We start from the raw sequence: 27,416 nt of genomic DNA, 5'->3' as shown, positions 1-27,416 counted from the left end.
GAATTATCACATTGCAACAGCTACTCTCCCTGTTGTCAGTTGCACAGACAGCTTACCACTTATTCACCACGATACTTCAACTTTAAAATGCGTGATCAGGGAGAACATTTGTGCCTCTATGTGTGTAACAAGAAATATAAACTTCTGCTCCTCTGTAGTAGAACACTGTTGGTTTGGCCTGCCTTCCTTCCACTCTCGTCACAACAGCCCAATTTTCCTTTGGTGAGTCTCCTCTGCCCTGCCTTCAGTCTTTGTGATATGAGTGGGGTTGATGTTAACTGTCCCTCAAGTCACCTCATATCGAAGAGTAGGAATATGAGTAAACGTGACCAATGAGCTTACTACATGACCCGTTCACAATGAATGGCTCAGAGTAAGGGATGCAACCCTGTCAGTGAATCAGAATCATCCCTGGACTGCGTTGGTACAAAAAAGAGTAAAATGGCCAGTTGGACTAAGAAAGAGACCTGCATCTTGATGACAGATTTTGATTCTTTGGATTTAGCTATGACTGTCTCTGAAGGCCTCCCTGGAGAAGGGAATGGCAACCCACTGCAGTATTCTTGCCTGGAGAATCCCATGGACAGAGGTGCCTGGCAGGCTACAGTCCACGGGGTCGCAAAGAGTCAGATACAACTGAGCGACTAACACACACACACAAACACACACACACACACACACACCCCTCTGAAGACCTACTCTTGGACCATTCAATTACATAAACCATTCAATTCCCCTTTTTTTTTTTAATTGGTTCCATTTTTTTTAATTTTATTTTATTTTTAAACTTTACAAAATTGTATTAATTTTGCCAAATATCAAAATGAATCTGCCACAGGTATACATGTGTTCCCATAGAGATTTTCAGTCACTTAAAACCAATAGACTTGTGATTAGTATGCCCATGGCCTGATTTTTTTCTTCTCCTGTTTGGAGAGTGTATTAGTCAAGATAGGATAAACGCTGATTATATAACAAATGAAATCTGAAATCTCAGTTATTTAACACAACAGAGATTTAATTTTGTTTATCTCGTAGTCCAATACTGGTTGTACTGCCTTCTTCAATGGCCTAAGTATGTTATTAATATGTGGGTACATACTTTCCAAGGTCCTCCCAGTCAAGGATGGGGGAGAAGAAGGCATCCTGGCTCCTCAGTGGCTTGGATTACATATGACACCATCACTGCGGCTCACAGCCCATGTCCAGGCTGATCACCCGATATCACACTAAGAAAGGCTGGGAAAATGCAGGCAAGCACATGCAGACTCACTGAGCAGTGCTCTCTGTATCAGTCAGGGTCCTGCAGAGAAGAATAACCACAGAGACGTGTGTGTGTGTGTATGGAGAGAGAGAGCTTAAGGAATTGGTTCACGTGATCACGGGGGCTGGTAAATGTGAAATCCAAAGGCCAGCAGAAATTCAGACAAGCTCTGGTGAGGTGGGGTCACCTTAGAGACTGTGAACATGTAACCCCAGGTACAGGGTCTGGGATTAATGTTACCTTGGAACTTGTGGAGGGGTGACCCCCAGGAGCAGGGGCTAGGAAGGGGGCCTCACCCTGGAGCTCGAGGACATGTGAGCCCAGGTTCAGGGTCTGGGAGGGGTGTCACCCCACAGACTGTGGACATGGAACCCCAGGTACAGGGTCTGGGGGTGGTCACCCTGGAGATGTGGACAAGTGAACCCTAGGCAAGGTCAGGAGGAGGTCACTCTGGAGACTGTGGTTGTATGTCCCCAGGTGCACAGTATGGGAAGTGGGGTCACCCTGGAGACTGTGGGTGTGAGACCCCAGGTACAGGGTCTTGAGGGTGGGGTCATACTCTGGAATATATTCAATAGCGTGAGCCAACTGGATCTTCAAACCAAAGGTGTTTCAAGCAAAGGACTGGCGTGATTCATGATATGTACTCTGGATGATTCATGATACATACTCTGTAAGTATCAAGTTGATATGTACAGTCTTGAACAATAACTCTTTTTTTAAGAAAACCTCAGGTTTTGCTCTTATGTCCTTTAATTGGATCGGGTCTAAAGTCAATTGATTATAGATGTTTCACTCATGTGTGCTAAGTCGCTTCAGTTGTGTCCAACTCTTTGTGACCCTAAGGACTGTAGCCCTCCAGGCTCCTCTGTCCATGGGGATCCTCCAGGCAAGAATCCTGGAGCGGGTTGCCATGCCCTCCTCCAGGGGATCTTCCTGACCCAGGAACCGAACTTGTGTCTCTTATGTCTCCTGCATTTGCAAGCAGGTTCTTTACCACTAGGGCCACCTGGGAAGCCCCTAATATATTTTAACTAAATTGAGGCATCATTGACACAATGGACATGAATTTGAACAAACTCTGGGAGGTAGTGAAGGACAAGGAAGATGGGTGTGCTGCAGTCCATGGCATCACAAAGAGTCGGACACTACTTAGCAGCTGAAAAACAGCAGCAGCTAGATTATGTCTGGTTGAATCACCATATACTATAGCCTAACCAAGTTGAAATATAAAACTAACCACCACACTATCTCTGCCAAAGATCCAATGCCCTTATTTTTTATTTTCTTCTCATTACATTGCTGTGGGAATAAGTATTTCTGGTGGGCATTATAGGCATGTCCCATTATTCAACATATTCTGTGTATCTCCTTCTATTCCATGAGGCTAAATATTTTAACAATAATAAAAATATTCTTCTGGTCTTCAGAATGCTAATTCAATTCTGAAATCTTAGCTAAATTCTAGGTCTATATTTTTAACTGATTTCATTTACATATTTATTAATTCGCTCAGTTAATATTTTTGAGTTATCTACTGTAACCTCAGAGAAGGCAATGGCACCCCACTCCAGTACTCTTGCCTGGAAAATCCCATGGACGGAGGAGCCTGGTAGGCTGCAGTCCATGGGGTCGCTAGAGTCGGACACGACTGAGTGACTTCACTGTCACTTTTCACTTTCATGCATTGGAGAAGGAAATGGCAACCCACTCCAGTGTTCTTGCCTGGAGAATCCCAGGGACGGGGGAGCCTGGTGGGCTGCCGTCTATGGGGTCACACAGAGTCGGACCCGACTGAAGCGACTTAGCAGCAGCACTGTAACCTAGCACACCAGAGGTCATCTTTTCCTGTCAGATATCTGCAGCTTCACATTGAGAAGAAATCAATAACTGTGGCAAGAAATTATGCTCTGTCACAAAATCATCCCCACACTCGAAGGCTTAAAGCAAGAAACACTATGTTTCATGGTTTCTATGGGTTAGGAATTTCCAAGCAGCTTTATCGGGGAGTCTCCTGGGAGTGCAGTCAGATGTCTACTGGGCTGTGGTCATTAGACAGTTGATCAGGACTACGGGTCCTGCTTCCAAGGTGGCTCACTCACCTATCTGGCAGGTTGGTGCTGGCTGCAGCAGGATTCTTTCCTTGTTCTCTTCACGGGCCTCCTCACAGGGTTTCCATTGCTCCATACAGTAAGCTTCCCCAGAAGGAGAGATCCAGAAGACCAAGGCAGAAGCTTCAGTGCCTTTTATCACCCCGACTTGGAAGGCACACACTTTTATTTCCAGTGAATCTACTGGTCACACACATCAGCCGTGAACTATGTGGGGGAAGACCACAAAGGAACATAGATTCCAGGAGGTAAGGATCCTGGGGGTCAGCTTGGCGGTCAGCTATCACAGCGATGCATGCCAGTCCTTTGCTTGAAATACCTTTGGTTAAAGGATCCAGTTGGCTCACGCTATTGAATATATGGCTCCATAATTCACACGTTCAGGTCTAACTAGATCATGAGCTGAGGTTTTAGTTTAATTTAGCATAGATCTAAAACTGTGTAGATCACAAAAACAGTAGAAAATTCTTAAAGAGATGGGAATATCAGACCACTTTATCTGCCTCTTGAGAAACTTTTATGCAGGTCAAGAAGCAATAGTTAGAATTGGACATGGAACAACAGACTGGTTCCAAATTGGGAAAGGAGTATGTCAAGGCTATATAGTCACCCTAATTATTTAGCTTATATGCAGAGTACATCATGCAAAATGCCAGGCTGGATGAAGCATAAGCTGGAATCAAGATTGCCAGGAACAATACCAATAACCTCAGATATGCAGATGACACCACCCTAATGGCAGAAAATGAAGAGGAACTAAAGAGCCTCTTGATGAACATGAAAGAGAGTTTAAAAACTGGCTTCAAACTCAACATTCAGGAAACTAAGATCTTGGCATCCGGGAATATTCAGGGATGATTTCCTTTAGGATGGACTGGTTTAATCTTGCAGTCTAAGGGACTCTCAAGAGTCTTCTCCAACACCACAGTTCAAAAGCATCAATTCTTCAGTGCTCAGCCATCTTTCTGGTCCAACTCTCACATCCATACATGACTACTGGAAAAATCATAGCTTTGACTAGATGGAACTTTGTTGGCATAGTAATATCTCTGCTTTTTAATATGCTGTCTAGGCTGGTCATAACTTTTCTTCCAAGGAACAAGTATCTTTTAATTTCACGGCTCCAGTCACTATCTGCAGTCTCAAAGAAGATATAATGTTAACAGAACCACATTTTATTTACTTTGTTGTAATGGGTGCAAGATTGATGGGAGAAATACCAATAACCTCAGATATGCAGATGACACCACCCTTATGGCAGAAAGTGAAGAGGAACTAAAAAGCCTCTTGATGAAAGTGAAAGAGGAGAGTGAAAAAGTTGGCTTAAAGCTCAACATTCAGAAAACAAAGATCATGGCATCTGGTCCCATCACTTCATGGGAAATAGATGGGGAAACGGTGGAAACAGTGTCAGACTTTATTTTTGGGGGCTCCAAAATCACTGCAGATGGTGATTGCAGCCATGAAATTAAAAGACGCTTACTCCTTGGAAGGAAAGTTATGTCCAACCTAAACAGCATACTGAAAAGCAGAGATATTACTTTGCCAACAAAGGTCCATCTAGTCAAGGCTATGGTTTTTCCAGTGGTCATGTATGGATGTGAGAGTTGGACTGTGAAGAAGGCTGAGCACTGAAGAATTGATGCTTTTGAACTGTGGTGTTGGAGAAGACTCTTGAGAGTCCCTTGGACTGCAAGGAGATCCAACCAGTCCATTCTGAAGGAGATCAGCCCTGGGTGTTCTTTGGAAGGAATGATGCTAAAGCTGAAACTCCAGTACTTTGGCCACCTAATGCGAAGAGTTGACTCACTGGAAAAGACTCTGATACTGGGAGAGATTGGGGGCAGGAGGAGAAGGGGACGACAGAGGATGAGATGGCTGGATGGCATCACTGACTCGATGGATGTGAGTTTGAGTGAACTCCGGGAGTTGGTGATGGACAGGGAAGCCTGGCGTGCTGCAATTCATGGGGTTGCAAAAAGTCAGACACGACTGAGCAACTGAACTGAACTGAACTGAATGGGTGCAAAACTGAAGATCATGAGCTCTTGGTCTTGGGAGCTCTAATAAAATAAAAAATTGTGATAACTGCCACTATGGGTATAATCAATTTAGGTCTGGGTAATGTCAGCAGTTTAGTTCCAGTTCTTACATTCATCAGTTGTAATAATAAACCAGTTTTTTATGAATATCTGTCCCAGAAAACAATTTAGATAGGAAAAAAATGCTTTTTTTTTTAATCCACTATATAAATTCAAGGAATCATTCTCAGTTTTCTCCTCCCAATTGTACAGGACTTCTAAGTCTATTTACATTTGGACCTCAGCTTTTGGATTCAGAATATATTCAAGTTCAATATTAAACCAGGTAATTGAGCTAATAATGTCACAAAAGCTTAAAGAGTTGTTCAGAATAAACTATTTATAAAAACCTGAGTTAGTTGGCCAAAGAAATATTTTAAATTCTTCAAAATTAAATAATCAATGCTGTATTACTTAAATGGAAAATTGATAACACAATAAGTTTTAATGATCTAAGTGATGGAAAATTATAATAAAATTTCTTTAAAATTTTTTCAACATTCTGATATTTCTCCATATTCATGACTATTGTATATGCTTTCAAAGGAATTAATATCAATGAAATAATTAAAGAATGAAAATGGAGCTCATTTATATCCAATTCTCCTTTTCTCAAAGCTTTATGCTGCTGGTTTATGTAATCTTTGGATTAAAGCCAGAAATATTTTTTTTATTGGATAAAAAAATTAGCTTTTCTAGTTCTTTCAGAATAAACAGAAACAGCACAGTGGTAAATTATCTCATCATAAACCCAAACTTAAAAAGAAAATAATAAAACCATATCCAACTAATCTATACTGCCAAATTGAAACAAATTTCCATTTATTTCAAATATTCAGAACAAAAACACCAGTGCTTCAGTTAAAAACAAACACGTAGCACAAATATGTTGTTGATATGACTATATAATAATGTATCCCATCAACTCTAGTTAAACCTGAATGATCAAATCTCTAGATCTTCTTTAGAGTTCACAGCAGGTAAGAACTTCACTGACAGTATTAAATCATCCATAGAAATCTCACAATGACACTGTTAGGGTTAGTATGCTATATCAAGCTACACTCAACTATACTTGCTTGATATTTTTAAAATATAAATAAAAGAAAATGTAAAACTTATCCTCAAGTTTCACATGTGTTGAGAATAATACAGAAGAAAAACTTAAGTGGTAAATATTAGTTGTCTACTGAAATGTAACAAATTACCCCCAAATTTACTGCCAATAAACAATAGTATTATCTCATTGCTCTTCCAGGTCAGGAATCTGGGCACAGCTCAACTGGATCCTTGGCTCTGGATCTCACGAGGATCATCTCTGAAGGCTACAGTCAAGTTGTCATCCAAGTCTGCAGTCAGCTTAAAATCTGACTAGTGATGAAACTATTTCTCAGCTCATTTCAATGACTATTGGCAGGATTCAATTCCTCCCCAGCTGTTGGCTTAAGTGCCTTAGTTTCTCATTTATTGTTGGCCAAATGCCACCCTCAATTCTTTACCCCACAGGCGCCTCCACAGGGTAGCTCACAACACGACAGCTTGCTTCATCAGAGCAAGCACATAAGTAGAACCAAAGCAAGACAGAAAAGACAGATTTTGCCCCTTAACCCCAAAGTGACATCCCATCTCTTTTGACTATTCTAGGTATTAAAAGAAAGCCACTGGATCCAACTCACATAAAAGAGGAGAGGATTATACAAGTGGTGAACAAGAGGAGGTGGGGAACTTCCCCAGTGGTATAGTGGATAGAAATCTGCCTGCCAATGCAAGGGATACAGATTCGTTTCCAGGTCTGGAAGATCCCACATGCCATGGAGAAACTAAGCCAATGCACCACAACCACTGAGGCCAGGTGCCACAACGACCAAAGCCCATGCACCTAGAGACTGTGCTCTGCAACGAGAGAAGCCACCTCAATAAGAAGCCCATGCACCGCAATGAAGAGTAGCCTCCACTCACCCAACTAGAGAAAACCCAGATGCAGCAATGAAGAACCAGCACAACCAAAAATAAACAAAGATAAATGTTTTTAAAAAATAGTTTAAAGAGGAGGTGGGGATTTCAAAACACTCTACCATAGCCTGCTACTAAACTAGGGGGGTTGTCTGAGTTAGATAATGTCCCCAATATTTATATCCTTCCCAGCACTTTAGAATGTGACCTTATTTAGAACCAAGGTTCTTACCCTTGAAATTGCTTATGCTAAATTTAGGTCTTACCATAGTAGAGTGACCCCTCAATCCAATGACCAATGTCCTCATAGGAAAAGAAGAAACACAGGAAGAATGCCAGCTGACAACAGAGACAGAGATGGAGTAATGCATCTACAAGCCAAGGAGTGCCAAGGATTTCCAGCAACCACCAGAATCTAGGAGGAGGTAAGGAAGGATCCTGGGCTTCCCTGGTGGCCCAGATGGTAAAAAATCTGCCTGCAATGCAGGAGACCCAGGTTCAATCCCTGAGTATTCTCAGACCTGTGACTCCCTTCTAACAAACAGAATATAGCAAAAGTAGTGTGGGCTATCACTCTCACGATTACAGGATGTCATATCAGAGTTCTGCTGGAGACTCTTTCTACTGCAGACTTTGATGAAACCAGCTGCCATGACTCCCACAGTTGCAAGTAAATGAACTCCATGAACAACCTGAGAGAGCCAGGAAGTGGATTCCTCCATTCAGGCCTTAAGATGAGAACCTAGGCAAGCAGAAGCCCTGACTATACAGCCTTCTGAAATGCTAAGTGGGGGCCACAACAAACACGTGCTCAGACTCCTGACCCATAGAAACTCTGAGCTAACGAGTTGTTTAAAGCTGCTGTTTGCGGTAATTTGTTTTGCAGCAATAGATAAGTAATATCCAACTTGATTCTTCCTATTTTAAGAATGATAATCCCTCATTTGAGTTGTAATCGTCATGTTGTCATCAAACTTTTTTAATACTTTTTTTTTTATAGACCAGTTCCAGGTTTACAACAAAAGAGGAAGGAGACACAGAGATTTCTCACATACCTCCTGTCCCCACACAGACATAGCCTCTGTCATTATCAACATTACTCATCAGAATGGTATTATACATTTTTTTTTATCAAGGATGAATCTACACTGACACATCATAATCACTGCAAGTCCATAGTTTATCAAAAGTTTTGCTCTTGGTGTTGTGTATTCTGTGGGTTTAGACAGATGCATAATGACATACATCCATCATTTGAGTATCATACGGATTACTTTTACTGCCCTAAAAATCCTCTGTACTCTTCCATTATTTTTAATAATATATTGCTTTTAAACTATGGATTGTTTTTTGATGAATCAGTTACCTAATGCTAACATTCAACACTAAAAAGTAAAAGAACTCCATCTAATTAAAAAGCCTTTTCTATATTACTGCTAGTATTAAGAGATTTCTCCAAGTTGGGAAGGAAATAACTTAGAGATATTTGTATTACTTTTAGCAATGTTAATATGATACTATCTTATGCCATAGAAGATTCAATTCTCCAGTGAGTTCTTTCAATTTAAATTACTATGAAAATTCAAACCATACACTACATCACAATGTCACTTGGTCTTCACTGAGTAAGATGCAAGTTACATAAACATAAGGGCACACTCCACAGAAATCAGGGAGCCATTCCAAGTTACAAGTGTTCAACCAGATGATCCAGATTATGTTTATCTTGCTTACATTACAATTTCAGATATTATATAAACAAAACTACAAAATATAAAAATTCTCATTGATGTATATTCAAAACTTTAGACTCTTCCATCTGCACCTCTTCTTCTCATAAAAATAGAAGAATAGAAACAAGTAAAAGTGATAGTAAAGGATAAATTGAATAATGCTAGTTCAGTTCAGTTCAGTTGCTCAGTCATGTCCAACTCTTTGTGACCCCCATGGACTGCAGCATACCATACCTCCCTACCCATCACCAACTCGCAGTTCGGTTCAGTTCAGTTGCTCAGTCGTGTCCAACTCTTTGCAACCCCATGAATCTCAGCACCCCAACGCCCAGAGTTGACTCAAACTCATGACCGTTGAGTCGGTGATGCCATCCAACCATCTCAGCCTTTGTCCTTCAACCCCAATCTCTTCTTCTCCCTCCTTCAATCTTTCCCAGCATCAGGGTCTTTTCAAATGAGTCATTTCTCCACATCACGTGGCCAAAGTATTAGAGTTTCAGCTTCAGCGTCAGTCCTTCCAATGAATATTCAGGACTGAGTTCCTTTAGGATGGACTGGTTGGATCTCCTTGCAGTCCAAGGGACTCTCAAGAGTCTTCTCTTGAAATAATAATGCTAATATCAGGTTCTTAAATAATGCTAATATAAGGTTAAATCTGTTAGTATAAATAATATGCTACATTTAGTTCATTTATCATTACTAGTTATGTAACAGACATATCTCCCCTTTGTCACCAGCCTGGGATGCAAAGACAGGCCCCAATACTATCCCTAAATCATGGGTTATTGAGGCCTCTCCAAGTCCCATTAGTTTTCAGGTACTCCAGAGAGTTTAACCAGGATCCTGGAAGTATCCCCATGTGGTGTTTAGGCAAGATGCTGCACTCACACCCCTGTGATAGGGTACCCTGACCTATTCATCAGTGTAGTGCTGATGTGATAGATGGGGTTCAACCTCTGATCCTAGGAACTCCCTTTATATGCCACAGTCAATGCTCAGATCTTATGACCCGAAGACTCCTCCACCCTTCTTGGAAGTATAGACCTGGAGGCTGCTGCTGTTGTTGCTAAGCTGCCTCAGTCATGCCCAACTCTGTGCAACCCCATAGATGGCAGTCCACGAGGCTCCTCTGTCCATGGGATTCTCCAGGCAAGAATACTAGAGTGGGTTGCCATTTCCTTCTCCAAGGCATGCATGCATGCCAAGTTGCTTCAGTCATGGCTGACTCTGTGCGACCCTAGGGACAGCAGCCCACCAGGCTCCTCTGTCCATGGGATTCTCCACGCAAGAATACTGGAGTGGGTTGCCATTTCCTTCTCCAGACCTGGAGGAGCAGGTAGGAAAGAAACACCTCCCAACCCTCAGTAGGGACTAGCCTATCACCAAGGACAGAACGGTCTTCTTAATAAAGCATAGAAAAATAAATACTATCAAAGTTTCTTTGGTGAGAACTCTCTACAATATTACATTTCTAGTAGCACATCTCAAAGCCGACCGCCACACAATACTATGTTATGATAATGCAGTTTTTTTAAAGAATCATATAGCTCAAATATACATTCACGTTTACTTGATGGATTTGAAGAAAAACTTGCAATACCACACTTGAATGTATTATAAAAAGAACACATAAAAGGAAGCTGTTCTAATTCTAGGTATTTACCCAAGAGGAATAAAAACATGTCCACAAAAAGATTTGTGTAGGGCTTCTGGCTTCCAGTCCAGCATGTTCGGAGCTTGAAGTCATCAGGCCATCATAACAGCAAGCATGGGTCTGTACACGCTGAAAATCGACTCTTCTTAGATTCATCAGAGAGTTGAGGTCACAGGGCAAGCCTTGTTAAGAAGAATGGAATGATCTGGTGTGTTTCAAACTGGCTCAAATGGTTTCAAACTGGGATTTTTCTTCAATTTTCACCGTGAGAACCTGGCAGAGCTTTTGGAGGTAAATCTCACAAAAGTGTGGCCATGCCCCCTGGAGGCCATAGCTCTCAGCTTGGAGCCCACAGCAATCGGTCGGTTACAGTTCAGGTTTTCTCAGCCCATACTGATTCCCGTGGAGGCTTCTGCTCATGGGTTTCTGCTCCAGTAAGCAGTGGTTCTCTGTGCCTGCCTGTATGTCTCTCCAGTTTTTGAGGGCACAAACACTAAGTAGTGCATACATATTATCCTCATATCATCTTTACAGGTCTTCAATTATTTCCCCCCCACCCACCCATTACAATGAAGAAACAAGCTTAGGAAGTTTGAACTATACCCAAAGTCTGAAGCAAAGCCAGGCCTTGAGTCTAGGCTGAGCCAACTCCAAAGTCTGTTCTTTGAACCTCCATACTGTATGGTCACACTCATTTCCAAACTCATTTCTATGTCACCAGACTTAGAACCTGAGTAAATTAGCCACTTTCTGATGGTGATAGTGGGGAAAGGACTTGAGGGGAGACATGGGTGGCAGACTGTTAAGGGAAAAAGTTATTACTTGTCATCCTAGACCTATTAATACTTTAGTATATCACCTTGGCTCAATAGCTTTTTGAAGAAAAGAAAAGAAAATGGACAGACTAGATCCAGATTTTTCCTCTTACATTGGAAAATATTATTGGTCTGGATGGGATCAAAGAACTCTGAAATTCTGGTGGTGGTGGTGGTATGAATGTGTGTACACACAAGAGCATATGTCTTTTTTTGGGAAGAAGATCCAGGACTTTAGATTCTCAAGCAGGCTTAAATCCAAATAGTTTGATGATCTCTAAGATCCCCCTGAACTCCAGGAGTCTGTGCACCTTTCATTTTAAGTCACAGTTCTTCTTTACCTTCATTTCCATCCATTATATAGATAACTTGTATTCCTCCCAAAATATAATATTTTAGAGGAAAAGAATAGGAATAACTTCACATTTTTGAAATATGATGCTTGAAAAGCTCTCTGGTGGATGTTTATTCTGTATCTAAAAATTGCATCTACATCTTTGATGTTTATACTGTGTCTAAAAATTGCATCTACATCTTTGAACAAATGCACTGGACAGATAAATATATGGTCATTTTCCCTATCACAATTACCTAAAATATTACCTAGGTGTACTAGTGTATATTCACTTTATATAGTTAGAGAAGTTCTGGACAAAAGCAGAGGAGTAGAACCCAGTTGTTCCCATTTTCACATACATGGTCAATGTACACAAAGTTAGAAAATCTGAAATATTTTTTTTAGTAATTTTTAAGAAACTTTTATAAACCAAAGTGAAAAACCTATCCCTCCCACTCCTTGGAAGAAACGCTTCCTATGTTCTGAGAGGAAATGTTTTGTTAAGCATTTTTTTAGCCAGACAGTTATGACAAGAATCTTCACATACTCTCAGCGAAACCCTGAAATGAGTAAATAATCCAGAGCAAGATAGTTAAGGCTGGATTTGTGAAACACAAGCATTCCCTGAGGATTCTAAGAAATACCTGGGGAGGATATTGGGCTTCCATTAGTTGTACATTTGGGACTTGACGGTGTTCACTGAATTTTCAATGGAGCTGAATCTCTCATAAGGACAGAAACACGAGAACAAAGAAGCTGTGATACGCTGGTAAATGTTTCACAACCGAGTTTCCAAGAAAACTGAAAAGCCCTGATTTGTCGTGTTTGCTGATTTATGAAAGACTTTCTGAGACAGCAAGAGCAAAAATAAACTTGTCTTGAAAAACAAAAAGCAGCCCTTGCTGTTAAGCAGGTTGAAAAGACAAATGTATAAAGTCAGCAAAGTTAAGGAACAAATTGCTTCTCCCAAGAGTATGTGGCTGTGAAATGCCATAACAATCTCCTCTATGACTGATCACTACTTTCTCACCAATGACACTCCCGGATGTCTGGTTGTTCCCAGTTGAAAACGTAACCCCTAGTAAATCCCCACTCCTCTTAATCCTGCCTCAGAAACAGCAGCCAACCCAGAAGTGCTCTCCCCTGCCCTTAGGCCATCCTCAGAATCCTCTGGCAGGACCCAGCGCTTCCACCATTCTCTGCACCATTTTGTCCAGGGGGGCTCCAACAGAGCTTCTTGGAGTGAGCTGCCTTACTGTGCATCAGTCAGTAAATCAGAGTTTGCAGGAGGAGAAGGGGGCAACAGAGGATGAATGGTTAGAGGGCATCAACCATCCAATGGACTCAACCATCATGGCATCAACCATGGATGCCACAGGGTTGGATGGGCATCAACCATCCAACTCAACGGATACAAATTTCAGCAAACTCTTGGAGACAGTAAAGGACGGGGAAGCCTGGCGTGCTGCAGTCCATGGGGTTGCAAAGAGTCAGACACGACTTCGCAACTGAACAACAGAACAACAACAGGCTAGAAGCCTTTGGCTAATGAGGTTTTAACATTTTCACACTGCTAATATTTCCACCAGAGCTGATTGTAAGCTACCAGCTGCCGTGTCCCTGAACACAATTTGGAAAGAAATGAGCACAATCAACAGAAGCAGGTAAACCTTGCTCCACCGCCGAGGTTGCACTCTCAACAACCATGGAAGACAGGCATGTTTAATCTCCATCCTACAGATAAGGAAACAGGCTCAGAGTTTATATTAAGCAATATAAATTGTTTAAGGTCACAAAGCTGGTGGCAGAATCACTATTTAAATCTATGTCAATTTGATGAAAATACTAAGATCTTTTAACTAACACCACACTTTAATATGTTCAAATATTGTCTCTTCTTATATGAATGTCATGGGTATAGTCCTTTCCACAGACTGCACATTCCATTGCTGATACAGATGGCATTTTATAATTCTCTTGTATATCTTTCACACACTGTATGGTAGCTGTGTAACTTCAGGCAAAATACTTATCATCTTTAAGTCTCAGCTTCCTCATCTATAAAATGGGGACAAATACAGTGCTTACTACATAGGACTGCTGAATGAATTTTAAAATTAATAAATGTATATTGTTTAGTGTAACGACTGAAGTGAAAAGTGAAAGTGTAAGTTGCTCAGTCGTGTCTGACTCTTTGTGACACCATGGACTACATGCAGCCTGGCAGGCTCCTCTGTCCATGGAATTCTCCAGCAAGAATACTGGAGTGGGTAGCAGTCCCCTTCTCCAGGGGATCTTCCTGACCCAGTGATCAAACCCGAGTCTCCCTCATTGCAGGCAGAGTCTTTACCATCTAAGTATTTTAAAATATTTGCTATTCAAATTATAATGCTGAATGTGTAAAGGGCTGAACATCATACTTATGGACATTCAACCTAACAAGGCTCTATAATTTTCTTTGAAATGCTTTTAGATTTTCATATACAGGTGAGAAGGTTTAAAAATATCTTTCTTGGGAATTCCCTGGTGGTTCAGAGGTTAGGACTCCAAGCTCTCACTGTCAAGGGCCAAGTTCACGACCTCATTGAACTAAAATCCCACAAGTTGGGCAGCGCAGTCAAAAAAATAAAAACAAATAAAAAATCTTTCTATATTCCATTATCTATTGTTGCTTTACAAACCTAAATTTATTGGTTTAAAACCACAATGATGCACTATTTTCACATTTTCGTGGGTTGATTGGATGGTTCTAGTCTATGTAGAGTCACCTAAGGTCTTTCATTTGGTGATATTCAATGGCAAACTTGACTCAGACACCTTGGTTTTCTTCTACCTAGAAGAAGCGTCGTCTCCCCCTCCAAGGTCATTCTGTGTGGCTTCTCTCTATAGCATCATAGCCTAGGCTTCCTCACACTGTGACATCTGGGTCCCAACATGGAGTTTTCTAAGAGAACAACTTGAACCTGCATGTTCTCAACAAGCCTTGTGTGTGTCTGATTTTTTAATGTCCTTTGACTACAGCCACTTATGAGGTCAAACCCAGAGCCCTTGCAGGAGTGGATACACAAAAGGCTTTAGTACTGAGAAGCCACCTATGCAACAGCCTGCCACAGATTCCTATGCATATTCATGTATAAGTCTCTTTCAGAATCAATGAGAAGATGACAAACAACTGATTTTATAGAGAGAGTCTTTAGTCTTGTGAATAATGAAAGCAGAATTAGAACTGACGAAAAGTTCCCATCAGTCTGATTCCCTGTGCCGTGTGTCCGTGGCCCTATCACACGATAAAAATTTAGAAATAATGGCCATGCCATTTTAATGAGCTAGGGAGATAGGAATATATTATGATTCCACAGGTACCAATTTTAGTCTACCTCTTTATGGACAAAAAATAAGTGTCACAGATTATCTAATCATCCATCTAACCACACACACATATAATATCATCATCGTTACAGTTGCCATTATAACCATTACATTTTTATTAACATTTTCTCCCTGAAATTTCCATTTGAAAGCCAATGGTAATTTTATTTTGAAATCGGTTCTAACTATGAATGGCTCCATTACATATTTTGATTCTGAAATCAGCCTCCCATGATAAAAGCTGGCCTGTTTTACTTTTTTTCTTATTCCTTCTTCTGCCCTTCTGGGGATAAAAATGAAAAGGCCATTAGAAAGAAAAAAAAAAAACAGCTATTATTGTACATCTACTATAATTATAAACAAGATTCAATTACACTGCTCTAAAATATTCATTGCAAATTTATGATTTAAAGGTATTTCATTTCTTATTCATGTGTAGTTCCCATACGCACAGTATAAATATTTACAGTTAATTATGGAAAATTTCACACATTAGTCCCAGGAGCGTGAAAATATATTAATAAATTTACATTAATAAGTGATTCTTTGAAAAATTATTAGAAGTGGGAAAACAAAAGACTTTCAAGTAACTATGGTAGCCAGAGGCTTAAACTTTGGGGCTCTTATTCACCCAGGGCCTTTCCAAGGCCATGTTCAAACAATTGTATGCTTTTGTAAAAATCACAGAATGAGGATATTTTATCTTAAGTTCCTTTGCCTCTTTCTCTGAATTCCTTTCCATCACATGTCCCCTCAAGTTGGGTGGTATTGGAGTGACTGTAGGGTTTTTAGACTCTGTAAGGAAAGTTAAGTAGGGATACATTTAGTTTGAGTTTTGCAGGATATATTTATATGGCTTATAGTCTCATGGATGTGTAGTTGAGTGATTACTAGTCATCTCAGAAAAGGAAAGACTTTCAACAAAGTCATTCCAGTAAAGACCAGGCCTGCTCCCCCATCATGCAGGAAGGTAAAAGTCAAGGTTCCATCTCCATGTGACCATATCTTACAGTGTCTGGCAAGGAAGTTTGTTGGTAGTGGAGGGTAAACATGATTTGAAATTTATAGACTAAATTGTCTATATATTCTCAAGTGATAGTCAAAAACATATACTAAAAAACTATTGAGGGAGAGTAATGTACAGGTGTATCAGGCTGTTAGTTAATAAAAAGTGCATGTTTTCTTTCTAATAAAAAGTGCATGTTTTTCTTTCACTTTTCAGTAAAAAGTGAATTTTGTTATGCTTGCAGTATTTTTCAGTTTTTAAACTTTTATAATTATTGTGATTCCTCTTCTCAACCTAAATATTCACTTCCATACCTAATCTTATAGGAGTAGTTTTATAGTCTCTTAAAGACAGTTCCCTAAACTGTATAAGCAAAACCTGGATCTGCTCCCAGTGATAACTAATCTCTGGCACTGTGAAATCCCCTTCTATGTGAAAGATTCAACAAAAATAAACTCATGTTGAATAAATTATTTTCTTATTTTGGGACTTCTATTTTTCTTCTCTTCACTCATGAAGACTGATTCATTCATCTACAAAATGTGACTCTAGTCTTTCACTTTCTCTTTAAATGCTAACTCTAGGATTTTAAATGAATTTTGGCCAGAGGTAGATCATTAATCCTGACTGACTGATTACACTAGTCAGGATTTTCCTGAGAAACTACAGATCTAGATCGAGAGAGAGAGAATAAATAGATGATAGATAGATACACACATATACAGAAAGAGGGGAATTTAAGAAATTGGATCACATAATTATGGAAGCTGACAAGCATGAAATCTGCACGATTTGATTTGTACCAGTCTAGGTCTGCACGCTGCAGACCCAGGAAAGAGGTGATGTTTCAGCTCAAGCCTGAAGGCAGCCTACAAGCAGAACTTCCTCTTCCTCATGGAAGCTGGTCTTTTTCTCTTAAGGCCTTCATTTGCAATGAGGTGACTATGACCCCCATTACGGGAGACTGAAAAGTACTCTTGTCTGGAAAATCCCATGGGTGGAGGAGCCTGGTAGGCTGCAGTCCATGGGGTCACTAAGGGTCAGACACGACTGAGTGACTTCACTTTCACTTTTCACTTTCATGCATTGGAGAAGGAAATGGCAACCCACTCCAGTGTTCTTGCCTGGAGACTCCCAGGGATGGAGGAGCTTGGTGAGCTGCCATCTATGGGGTCGCACAGAGTCAGACACGACTGAAGTGACTTAGCAGCAGCAGCAGCAGCAGCAATTTGCTTTACCCAAAGTCTACCGATTTAGATGTTGATCTTATCATAAAATACCTTCACAGCAACGTCTAGACTAGTGCTTGATCCAACATGGAACATCTGAGTCCTGTGACCTGGCCAAGTCGACACATCCAATTGACCATCACGTGGATGAATACACGGTGAAGGTGGGAACCAGCATCGCTACATTCACCAAACTCATGACACAAAAATAAATTTGCCATATCTGATTAATTTGTGGAAGGATAAATGCTATGAAACTGAGTATCAAAATCAACAAAATGGGATCAGATAAAGAAAGCATGTTTTGCTTGTGAAGCAAACAAGGTATCAGAAGAACACATGATGACCTGACTATAGATACAGAGCAGAATATTGAGATCCAGGCCAGGTTATAACGTTAGGAGAGTCCTAGGAATCACCTAGAATAACTAGAGTACTTCAAATCGTATTTCCTCTAATCCTTTAGAGGATTCCAGAGAAACAAAGAGATTGCAACCTTGTGAACCAACATCCCTTACAGTTCTAATATTCTATAATTCAACTGGATGTTATTAAATAAGATTTAACAAAGACGGGGAAGGAATATTGAAACAAGATTTGATAATAGCTTTACATTAGATGCGTTATGCTACCTTTTGACTCAAAGAGCCAAATTATCATCTAAAAAGATAAATTGTTAAATTAAATTATTATCTGTTAAATTATCATCTAAAAAGATAGCTTTGAGAGGCAAAGGAGGCTTAAAACCAGACACACTCATGCTGCTGCTGCGGCTAAGTCACTTCAGTCGTGTCCAACTCTGTGCGACACATTCATAGTCCAATCATAGTTCAGAATAGCTGATTCTCTAAATAATGTTTCAAAGAACTGCTTGTAAAGTGACTTTTACCAAGTGCTGACAGACATTAAATACAAAGTAACCCCCCTTGATCATCCAAATCTTTAACATTATAAAAATGAATTTCATGGGGTGGAAAAATAATCCAAACAAATTTTATTATATGACATGTCATACTTAGCATCTTAGCAACATAAGAGTACATACACACACATATATATATGCATATATCTCTATATATATACTCTTTTTTTAGATTCTTTTGCATTATAGTTCATTACAAGTATTGAATATAGTTCCCTAGGCTATAGAGTAGGCCCTGATGTTTACCTATTTTATATATACTAGTGTGTATATGTTAATCCCAAATTCCTAATTTATCCCTCATCCTCCTTCCCCTTAGGTAACAAGTTTGTTTTCTACGTCTATGAATCTACTTCCATTTTGTAAATTAGCTCATTTGTATCATTTTTTTAATTCCACATATAAATGGTATCATATGATACTTGTCTTTCTCTATCTGCCTTAATTCACTTAATTAGTAATTTCACAAAAGACCTCAAATAGCCAAAGCAATATTGAGAAAGAAGAACAAAGAAAAAAGTGGAGGAATCATGCTTCCTGACTTCAGACTATACTATGAAGCTACAATAATCAAAACAATATTTTACTGGCACAAAAAAAAGATACATAGACCAATATCCTTGTTAAGAGATTTATAAGTCTTTTTGTTTAGATTTTTCCAACAAATGTCATACTCTCATCCACTAGGCAGTTTAATATGATATGGTACAGTCATGTAATTTGTTTTACTAGGTGCATAATTTACCTAGGCATTGTACTAAGCACTTCACAAGGATCATCTTGTTTATTCCCATTAATGCACTTAGAAGGTAGGTTTTGTAATTGGATGACTGCTTTCCATTAACCCTAAAGTAAGTCTACATGGAAGAGAAAACTAGGGTACCTAAAGAGGCCCTGCAATTGGGATAAGAAAGAAACAGCAGCCTTGATAACTAAACCCCAGACAGGCAGGAGAACAATCCAGCTATCATATGTTCCTACTCTCTTACCTTTGTTACAACTTAGAAGAAGGGGGAGCATTTTGTGTATATGGAGGAACATGAACCCTGAAAGGACTATTTCCACAATAGATGGACTGAGGATTCATAATAGGAATTAATATCAGTTATGGAAAAGTAAATGTGTATTTCTTGCATGGGTTTCCCTGGTGGCTCAGTGATAAAGAACTCATCTGCCAAAGCAGGAAATTCAGGAGACGTGTTTGATCTCTGTGTCAGGAAGATACCCTGGAGGAGAGCATGGAAACCCACTCCAGTATCCCTGCCTGGAGAATTCCATGGACAGAGGAGCCTGGGGGGCTACAGTCTATGGGGTCACAAAAGAGTTGGACACGACTGAGCAACTAAACATTTCTTGCACATCTGAGATTCTGCTACTGCCAAGTCACGTCAGTCATGTCCGACTCTGTGCGGCCCCATAGCCAGCAGCCCACCAGGCTCCTCTGTCTATGGGATTCTCCAGGCAAGAATACTGGAGTGGGTTGCCATTTCTTTCTCCAATGCATGAAAGTGAAACGTGAAAGTGAAGTGTCTCAGTCGTTTCCGACTCCTCCCGACCCCATGGACTGTAGCCTACCAGGCTCCTCCATCCATGGGGTTTTCCAGGCAAGTGAGTGGGTTGCCATTTCCTTCTCCATCTGAGATTCTAGACCTAGGTAATGATATCACTCCTATGGTTCAAGGGACAGGTAAAAAGCTGAGATTCAGACATTTGTGCAAGACCATACAGATAGTCATGATGGTATCTGAATTTGAAACCATAATATTTGAAACCACACTTTACTCTTTTGAGCATTGGATACATATAAATTTTACAAATTTAATGGGAATATTTTGACATTAAAAACGTAGCCTGCCTCAGTATCATTTCTCCCAGAAGTTATGTCCTTCCTGCATAACTTTTCTGGGTCACCAAAAAATAAAGGCATAAGTGGATCTGGATAATAGCTCTGTCCTATAGAAATATAATCCAATCTAAATATAATTAAAAAAATTTTAACAGCCACAAGTAGAAAAAAAACTTCAAAAACAGAAGTCAAAATTAATTTTCATAATATATTTCCTTTGCTGCTGCTAAGTCACTTCAGTCTTGGCCAACTCTTTGCGACCTTATGGACAGCAGCCCACCAGGCTCCTCTGTCCACAGGATTCTTCAAGCAAGAATACTGGAGTGGGTTGCCATTTCCTTCTCCAAATGGACTTCTAGAACTGGGTTTTTATAAATGAGTGTGTGTGTGTGCTTAGTTGCTCAGTCGTGTCCGACTCTTGCAACCCCATAGACTGTGGCCTGCCTGGCTCCTCTGTCCATGGAATTCTCCAGGCAAGAAAATTGGAGTGGGTTGCCATTTCCTTGGAGAAGGCAATGGCACCCCACTCCAGTACTCTTGCCTGGAAAATCCTATGGATGGAGGAGCCTGGTAGGCTGCAGTCCATGGGGTCTCTAAGAGTCAGACAGGACTGAGCAACTTCACTTTCACTTTTCACTTTCATGCATTGGAGAAGGAAATGGCAACCCACTCCAGTGTTCTTGCCTGGAGAATCCCAGGGACGGGGGAGTCTGGTGGGCTGCCATCTATGGGGTTGCACAGAGTCAGACATGACTGAAGAGACTTAGCAGCAGCAGCAGCAGCAGCCATTTCCTTCTCCAATATATTTCCTTTAAAAATAACCAAAATATTATCATTTCCAACATGCAAGCAATACTTTAAATTTTCAAATAAATTATTCTACATTTGTTTTTCCACTAAGTCTTCAATTCTAGTGACTATTTTACACTAACACACATCTCAATTCAAATTAGCCACATTTCAAACACTCAACAGCACGTGAAGCTAATGGCTACCTTTGGACTGCGCTAACCTAGATACAATAAAGTGCTAATTCAAATTCATCACAAAGGACGCTTTTTGACCCCGAGTCACGTTTTCCCCAGACACTCCTTCTTCCATAAAGTGCTGTGCCCAGCCCTTGTGTCCATCTTTCCCAGAACCTTATCTTCCTTTGAAAAAAATTCTCAGAATTCTGGGGAGTCAAGCTTAGCCTTTTGTTTTAGTAAGACAATTTTTACTTGAAATTTTCTTCCCTCACTTTTATTAACAGCTTTATTGAGGAATAATTGGCACATAAAAACTCAACTTTAGTGAGAAATTATTCTGTTTTAGTAAGGACAAGAGTTTCTCAAGTCTTTTCTGCGTGTCTTGTATTATGCTAGCTTTTATTAATAACCCTGGTGAAGTCTTGCAACCTATGAGGAAGTGCTGTCAGTATTATTTATCCCATTTCATGCATCAGGAAATTGAGGTTTAGAGGGCCAGTGTGACTTGTCAAAGTTATTCGCTGGTAAGTGGAGCACCTGGATTCAAAACTCGGCAGGCTGCCTCCACTAAGCAGTCTTGTCTTCAGGCTACCTACCTGTAAATGCCAATAAGGCCTAGGTTTATGTTGCCGCACCATAAAACGCTAGAAGCAGAGCTGAGGAAGTGCTAGGAGCGCTGTGATATTATTACCTAGAAAAACAGAAGAAACAGAAAAATGCAGACTTCTGGTTAGTCAAGCTAATCTCCCTTTAGAAAACACCTCCTCACTCACAGAGGCTTATTTGACTCACTTACCTCGATGGTCTCTTGTGGGCTTCCTTGGTGGCTCAAGACGGTAAAGAATCCGCCTGCAATGCGGGAAACCTGGGTTTGATTCCTGGGTTGGGAAGATCCCCTGGAGGAGGGCATGACAACCCACTCCAGTATTCTTGCCTGGAGAATCCCCACAGACAGAGGAGCCTGGCAGGCTACAGTCCATGGGGTCGCAAAGAGTCTCTTGTAAACTTAATATCTGTAAACAGGAACTTTACAATAATTCTGTGTTATTTTTGCTGTGTAACGAATGCATCCACATTACAAGCTGGAAGTACGTTATGAAACAGAAAAAAGCTAGAACAACATCATGTTTCATGTTCTCCTCTCATAATATACTCAAGAACTTTTGAAACTCCTCTGAATTCCATGACATTCATTCTCCCTTCAAGAACTGCTAGAATATTTGTGAAGCGTGAGCTCCAGCAGAATCTGCCATCTACAGATAATCTCTTCTGCCTTAACCTGGCAGGCACCACCCCCACCACCCCCCATCACCTCATCATCACTGGTGACTAGGGAGAGAGCCCCCTGGACGCGAGAGACTCAGACGTGTCTGAGCATTTCTGCAAACGGAGGAATCAGAACTTGGAAGAATCTGTTTGAGATGGGGGAGTCTTTAGGCAAAGTAAGAGAAGTGAAGCTCACCGTTTCTTCTGATAAAAATACCCTGGGTAGCGAGTGAGAAGGGGAACAGCCGGCAAGTGCGGTCCCCCTTGCCCGGTGAGGTCCCTTCTTCCTCCTGGTCCTGCCTCTCCTGCCTCCGAGGGGGTACCTGGAGGAGGTACAGGGGCAGAGCCTTTAACAGGAACGCAAGAGAGCTGCCTGGCTCAGAGGTCAGCGCGACTCTGGGAGACCTGAAAGACGATAAAACAAGGGTAGACCTTTTTTCCCCCTATGGGAGATGAAGCCAGAACAGATTTGAGAAATCCCAGTAGGGAGTGAAACCTTGGCACAGCTGGCGCTCCGGCGCACCAGCAGCGTCCGGACGTTTCCGGCCACAGGGTGCAGCTGAGTGACCCCAGCTGGCCTCGGCGTGGCAGAGGCTGCATCCTCTGAGCCATCAGCAGCAGCCTACACCCACACCCACAGGCAGCACCAGACGGCCTGTGATCCTCGGCAGCTGGGGGAATGAGAGGAAACCACGTGGAGGCACGGTGGCCGAGACAACGGACTGTGAGCTCTTCTGGGAATTTAGGGGAACACCCATAAGTCGTTGGGAGACATGTGGAGGGTCCACAGAGGCAGGTACTAATAGAATCGGAGAAATCATCTACAGCTGTGAGCCTAATTTTATTCCCAGCTTTGTGTTATTAGGCATACAAGCACATCTCTTTACCCGTTGCTCAGACTCCAACTTATGTGCTCAAGGTCACTAAATTATTTTTTCAGACCTCAGGAAGAAAAGGAACATGTCAGTGGACAAGAGGCTAAGGGAGATCTCTGTGGAGGAGATCCCAGGGAAGCACCGGGGTGGATTGTGAAGTTATGTCCGCAGGGACACACTTTCTGACAATGGTGAGTCCTGACCCTGAACCTGAGCAGATAAATGCTGAATGGAAGCCTCCCGGTAGCAAACTTGCTGCTGCTGCTGCTGCTGCTAAGTTGCTTCAGTGGTGTCCGACTCTGTGCAACCCCATAGACGGCAGCCCACCAGGCTCCCCCATCCCTGGGATTCTCCAGGCAAGAACACTGGAGTAGGTTGCCATTTCCTTCTCCAAAGCATGAAAGTGAAAAGTGAAAGGAAAGGCACTCAGTCGTGTCCGACTCTTCTCGACCCCATGGACTGCAGCCCACCAGGCTCCTCCATCCATGGAATTTGCCAGGCAAGAGTACTGGAGTGGAGTGCCATTGCCTTCTCTGGTAGCCAATTTAGGCAATGATATTTTTCAAATTAATCATTATCAGTACAAGTGAGAACAAATGATTCCATCTAACAAAGTTTAATAGGAATACATTTTATCAGAATTTTTTATAATGTCTCATGTTTCTTTCATAGAAATTTACCTAACTCCTCAGTCTTGTAGCTGAGCAAGTAGTGAGTCACATTTGTTTCAGAAATTCAAATCATGTTGTACAAATAAACAGGAAAATGATTCATCCTTTCAGATTTCCCCGAACTGCAACTGAGCTGCCAATAAGACTAACACCAGGAGCATTTCTCCACAAGAGGGCGCCAGAAACTGCCGTTTCTTAATAACATAATCTCGACGAACAAGTGAATATTTCTGAGTTTAATGACAACGTTAAACTCGCCCGGAGAATTCCATGGAGTGTATAGTTCATGGGGTCGCAAAGAGTCAGACACGACTGAGCGACTTGCACTCACTCACCCAAAAGAGAGAAGGAGTCAAATACATAGAAGCAATAGGCAGATGTATCAGGTTCATATGCTGCTTTTTGCTAATGCTTAAACAGTTGTGAAATCTCCATAATGGTTCAGGACGTTAAATATGTAAATAGCAACATTTGAGCAAGGGAGATCATGGTGTCATTCTGCTTGAGATTGCCTTGCTGAGTACAGTGGGGGTTTTGTAATGAATTAATTTTAATAGGTTTTCTCCACTTAAAAAGTGATTTAGGATGGTACTTCAATTACAATCATTGGTACATATCCTTTTGTGCATGGCCAAACTGTTACATTAAACAACAGAAAACATAACAAAGTATCTATTATGGTATGTCATTGTTAATTTGCTAATGCCAATTTTAAGGATTTGGCTTTTAAAATGAAGTTGTAGAATACAGATAGAGTGCTTTAGAATATTCTATTATCAAAATAGAGAGCAACAAATTTGTTTGGGGAGGGAGGCAAAAATATGATCCAAATTACAATAGAAATGGATTTAAATAAACTTTTTTTAAAAAAAGAAAAAAGAAAATGTCAATAGTACTGAGGAGAGAAGAACCAAGATACTTTCAACAGGAAAATGTCAAGCTGGTGATTCTTAAGACAGGTACACACAGTAAGTTTTATTCAGATTACTCAGTCTCTCACACCTGTATTATTCTTACATTCAAGCCGTAACAGTATCAGTGAGCTATGGTCCCTCATTGTCCCCTGGATTTCTCCTTTCAGCACTTAAAACTGCAACCAGAACATCAGACCTTTTGTATGAAGGATGGGGAAGAATAGCGTGTGACTGCTAAGTTGCTTCAACTGTGTCCGACTCTTCGCGACGCTATGGACTGTAGCCTGCCAGGCTCCTCTGTCCATGAGATTCTCCAGGCAAGAATACTGCAGTGGCATTGCCATGCCCTCCTCCAGGGGGTCTTCCCAGCCCAGGGATTGAACACATGTCTCCTGCGTTGGCAGGAGGGTCCTTAACCACTAAGCACCACCTGGGAAGCCTGGGGAAGTATAGTACATAGTCCTAAAGGCTTGGTTTGAGCTCCTCAAACAGACAGAGAATTCAAAAGCGCAAACAGCTCACATCAAAACAATGTGTTCACCTCCTACAGAACCCACAGGGCAGTGGAAACTTGGAGTGGATCCCGTTTAATTCATTTCCCAAGTATTAGCTATCTATTGTCACATAATAAATTACTCCAATGGATAGTGATTTAAAACAACACAGATCCATCCATTACTAACAGTTTCTTTGGGTCAAATATTCAGCCAAAGCTCAACCAGTGGTTCTAGCTCAGAGTCTCATGAGGTTGCAGGCAAGATACTGGCCCAGGCTGTAGTCATCTGAAGGCTTGACTCAGGCTAGAAGATCCACCTCCAAGATTTCTCACTCAAAAGGCCTCACCAATGGACCTCTCCAATAGAGCTACTTGAGAGTTCTCGTAACAGGCAGCTGGATTCTCCCAGACTGAGTGGTCCAAGGGAGCAGAGCAGAAGTCACATATTTTTTATAACCCTGACTACAAAGACACACTCAATCAATTCTACAATATCATATTGGTTATATAAGTCAGACTTTTCCGAAGTGGGAAGAAACCACACAAGGACTTGAATATCAGGGGCTAGAATCATTGAGGACTGTCTTGAGAGATGGTTGCATGCCCAGTTCCTCTAGATATTTATGTTCTACATATGCATAGCACTCCCAAACAGCACCCGAGATGTAAGCAGACAAGTATGTCAGCCAAGGGTCCTTTTCTCTCTCCCTCCTCCCACAGCCTCTGATTCTCTTTATGCCCCTTTTCTCCTTACTCTCATCTCCTTCAACCAGACCCACAGAGTCTTTCACTGGATCTCTCCTTATTCAGATCCTTAATGTTTCATTGCCACATCATTCCAGAGCTTTCCATCACTGAGAGCAGAAGATAAGGGAAAACAATTTTTCACTGACATCAGTCTTTTAGAATCTCAGTATAAAGCCATTATCAACTTCATACAGCCAAGATACAACTTTCAGTGTATCTCCTACACTTGATTATGCTAAAGAATATCTGTCTCCTTCTCAAGTCAAATTTCAAAAGACACCCTGTTTTCTTGGCCTCAATATGAGTCAGGCTCCAGGTTGGATGGGGGAGGGCTTGTGGAATGAGGAAGGGGGAAAAGGAAACAAAAACCATATAACTATGCAACAGTTGCAATACATAAATTACTTGTAAATTATTCCTTTGCCATACATCTTACCTGATAAAATATATACTCTCCAAATGCAAACAGTATCTACTTCTTTGTCACTTTAATCCTAGTACTGGCCACAGTGTCTGACACATAATAGATACTCTATTAATCATTTAGTATAAAATAGGCAGCCTACCCCATCTTCTAAGCTTGTTAGACACTCTGCCAGTCCCCGTCCCCCTGACTTGTACTTTCTCTTAACGCTTGTCTGCATCCTGCCATATCTTCAAAACTCACCCCTTCTAAAATAAATCCTCCTTCTTGAATTATCTGGTGAAAGTTGCCTGGTTTTTGTTGTAGTAAGTGATCTCCTAGAGAAGAAATGTGACCATCCACAGCCAGCCTCACCCTTTTCCCTCCCTCAGGGGAGAGCACCCAAGATAAGATAGCACCGAGACAGGAGAGCTTTGTTTTGTTTCTCTCCGAATCTTTTGCAGGGAACGTAGTATTCACCACAAGTAACAAGTCCCTAGAAAATGTTCTGTGGGAACTGAACCAGACCCCTCCTCCCCTCTCCCCACACTCAAGCTGTGATAACTGGTAGGTCCCCACCCCCAATATGAGAATGATAATATGAAAGGTTCTTCCTAAAAAAAAAAATAAGAGAGAGAGAGAAAGACTGTGCTGTGAACTCTACATTTCTAGCAGATACAAGCCATGGAAGGTCCCTGAAGGAAGGCTTCCTCCATGTTCATAACACAAAATTGCCATTGGCTAGGATCACTTGGT

At 41.1% G+C, this 27,416-nt stretch overlaps 1 long non-coding RNA gene across 1 annotated transcript; it reads left to right on the top strand.

Moving 5' to 3' along the window:
• The first annotated feature begins 23,393 nt into the window (after window positions 1-23,393).
• On the top strand, window positions 23,394-26,265 carry LOC129640272 (uncharacterized). The gene is made up of 2 exons (XR_008708716.1): window positions 23,394-23,620; window positions 25,182-26,265. It is a non-coding gene; the product is annotated as an uncharacterized LOC129640272 (long non-coding RNA).
• Window positions 26,266-27,416: the final 1,151 nt, after the last annotated feature.

Source organism: Bubalus kerabau, chromosome 1 (genome assembly GCF_029407905.1).
Source record: "Bubalus kerabau isolate K-KA32 ecotype Philippines breed swamp buffalo chromosome 1, PCC_UOA_SB_1v2, whole genome shotgun sequence".
Lineage (NCBI taxonomy): Eukaryota > Metazoa > Chordata > Mammalia > Artiodactyla > Bovidae > Bubalus > Bubalus kerabau.
Note: the sequence above shows the minus strand (reverse complement) of the source record. Positions and strands in the feature narration are given on the sequence as shown.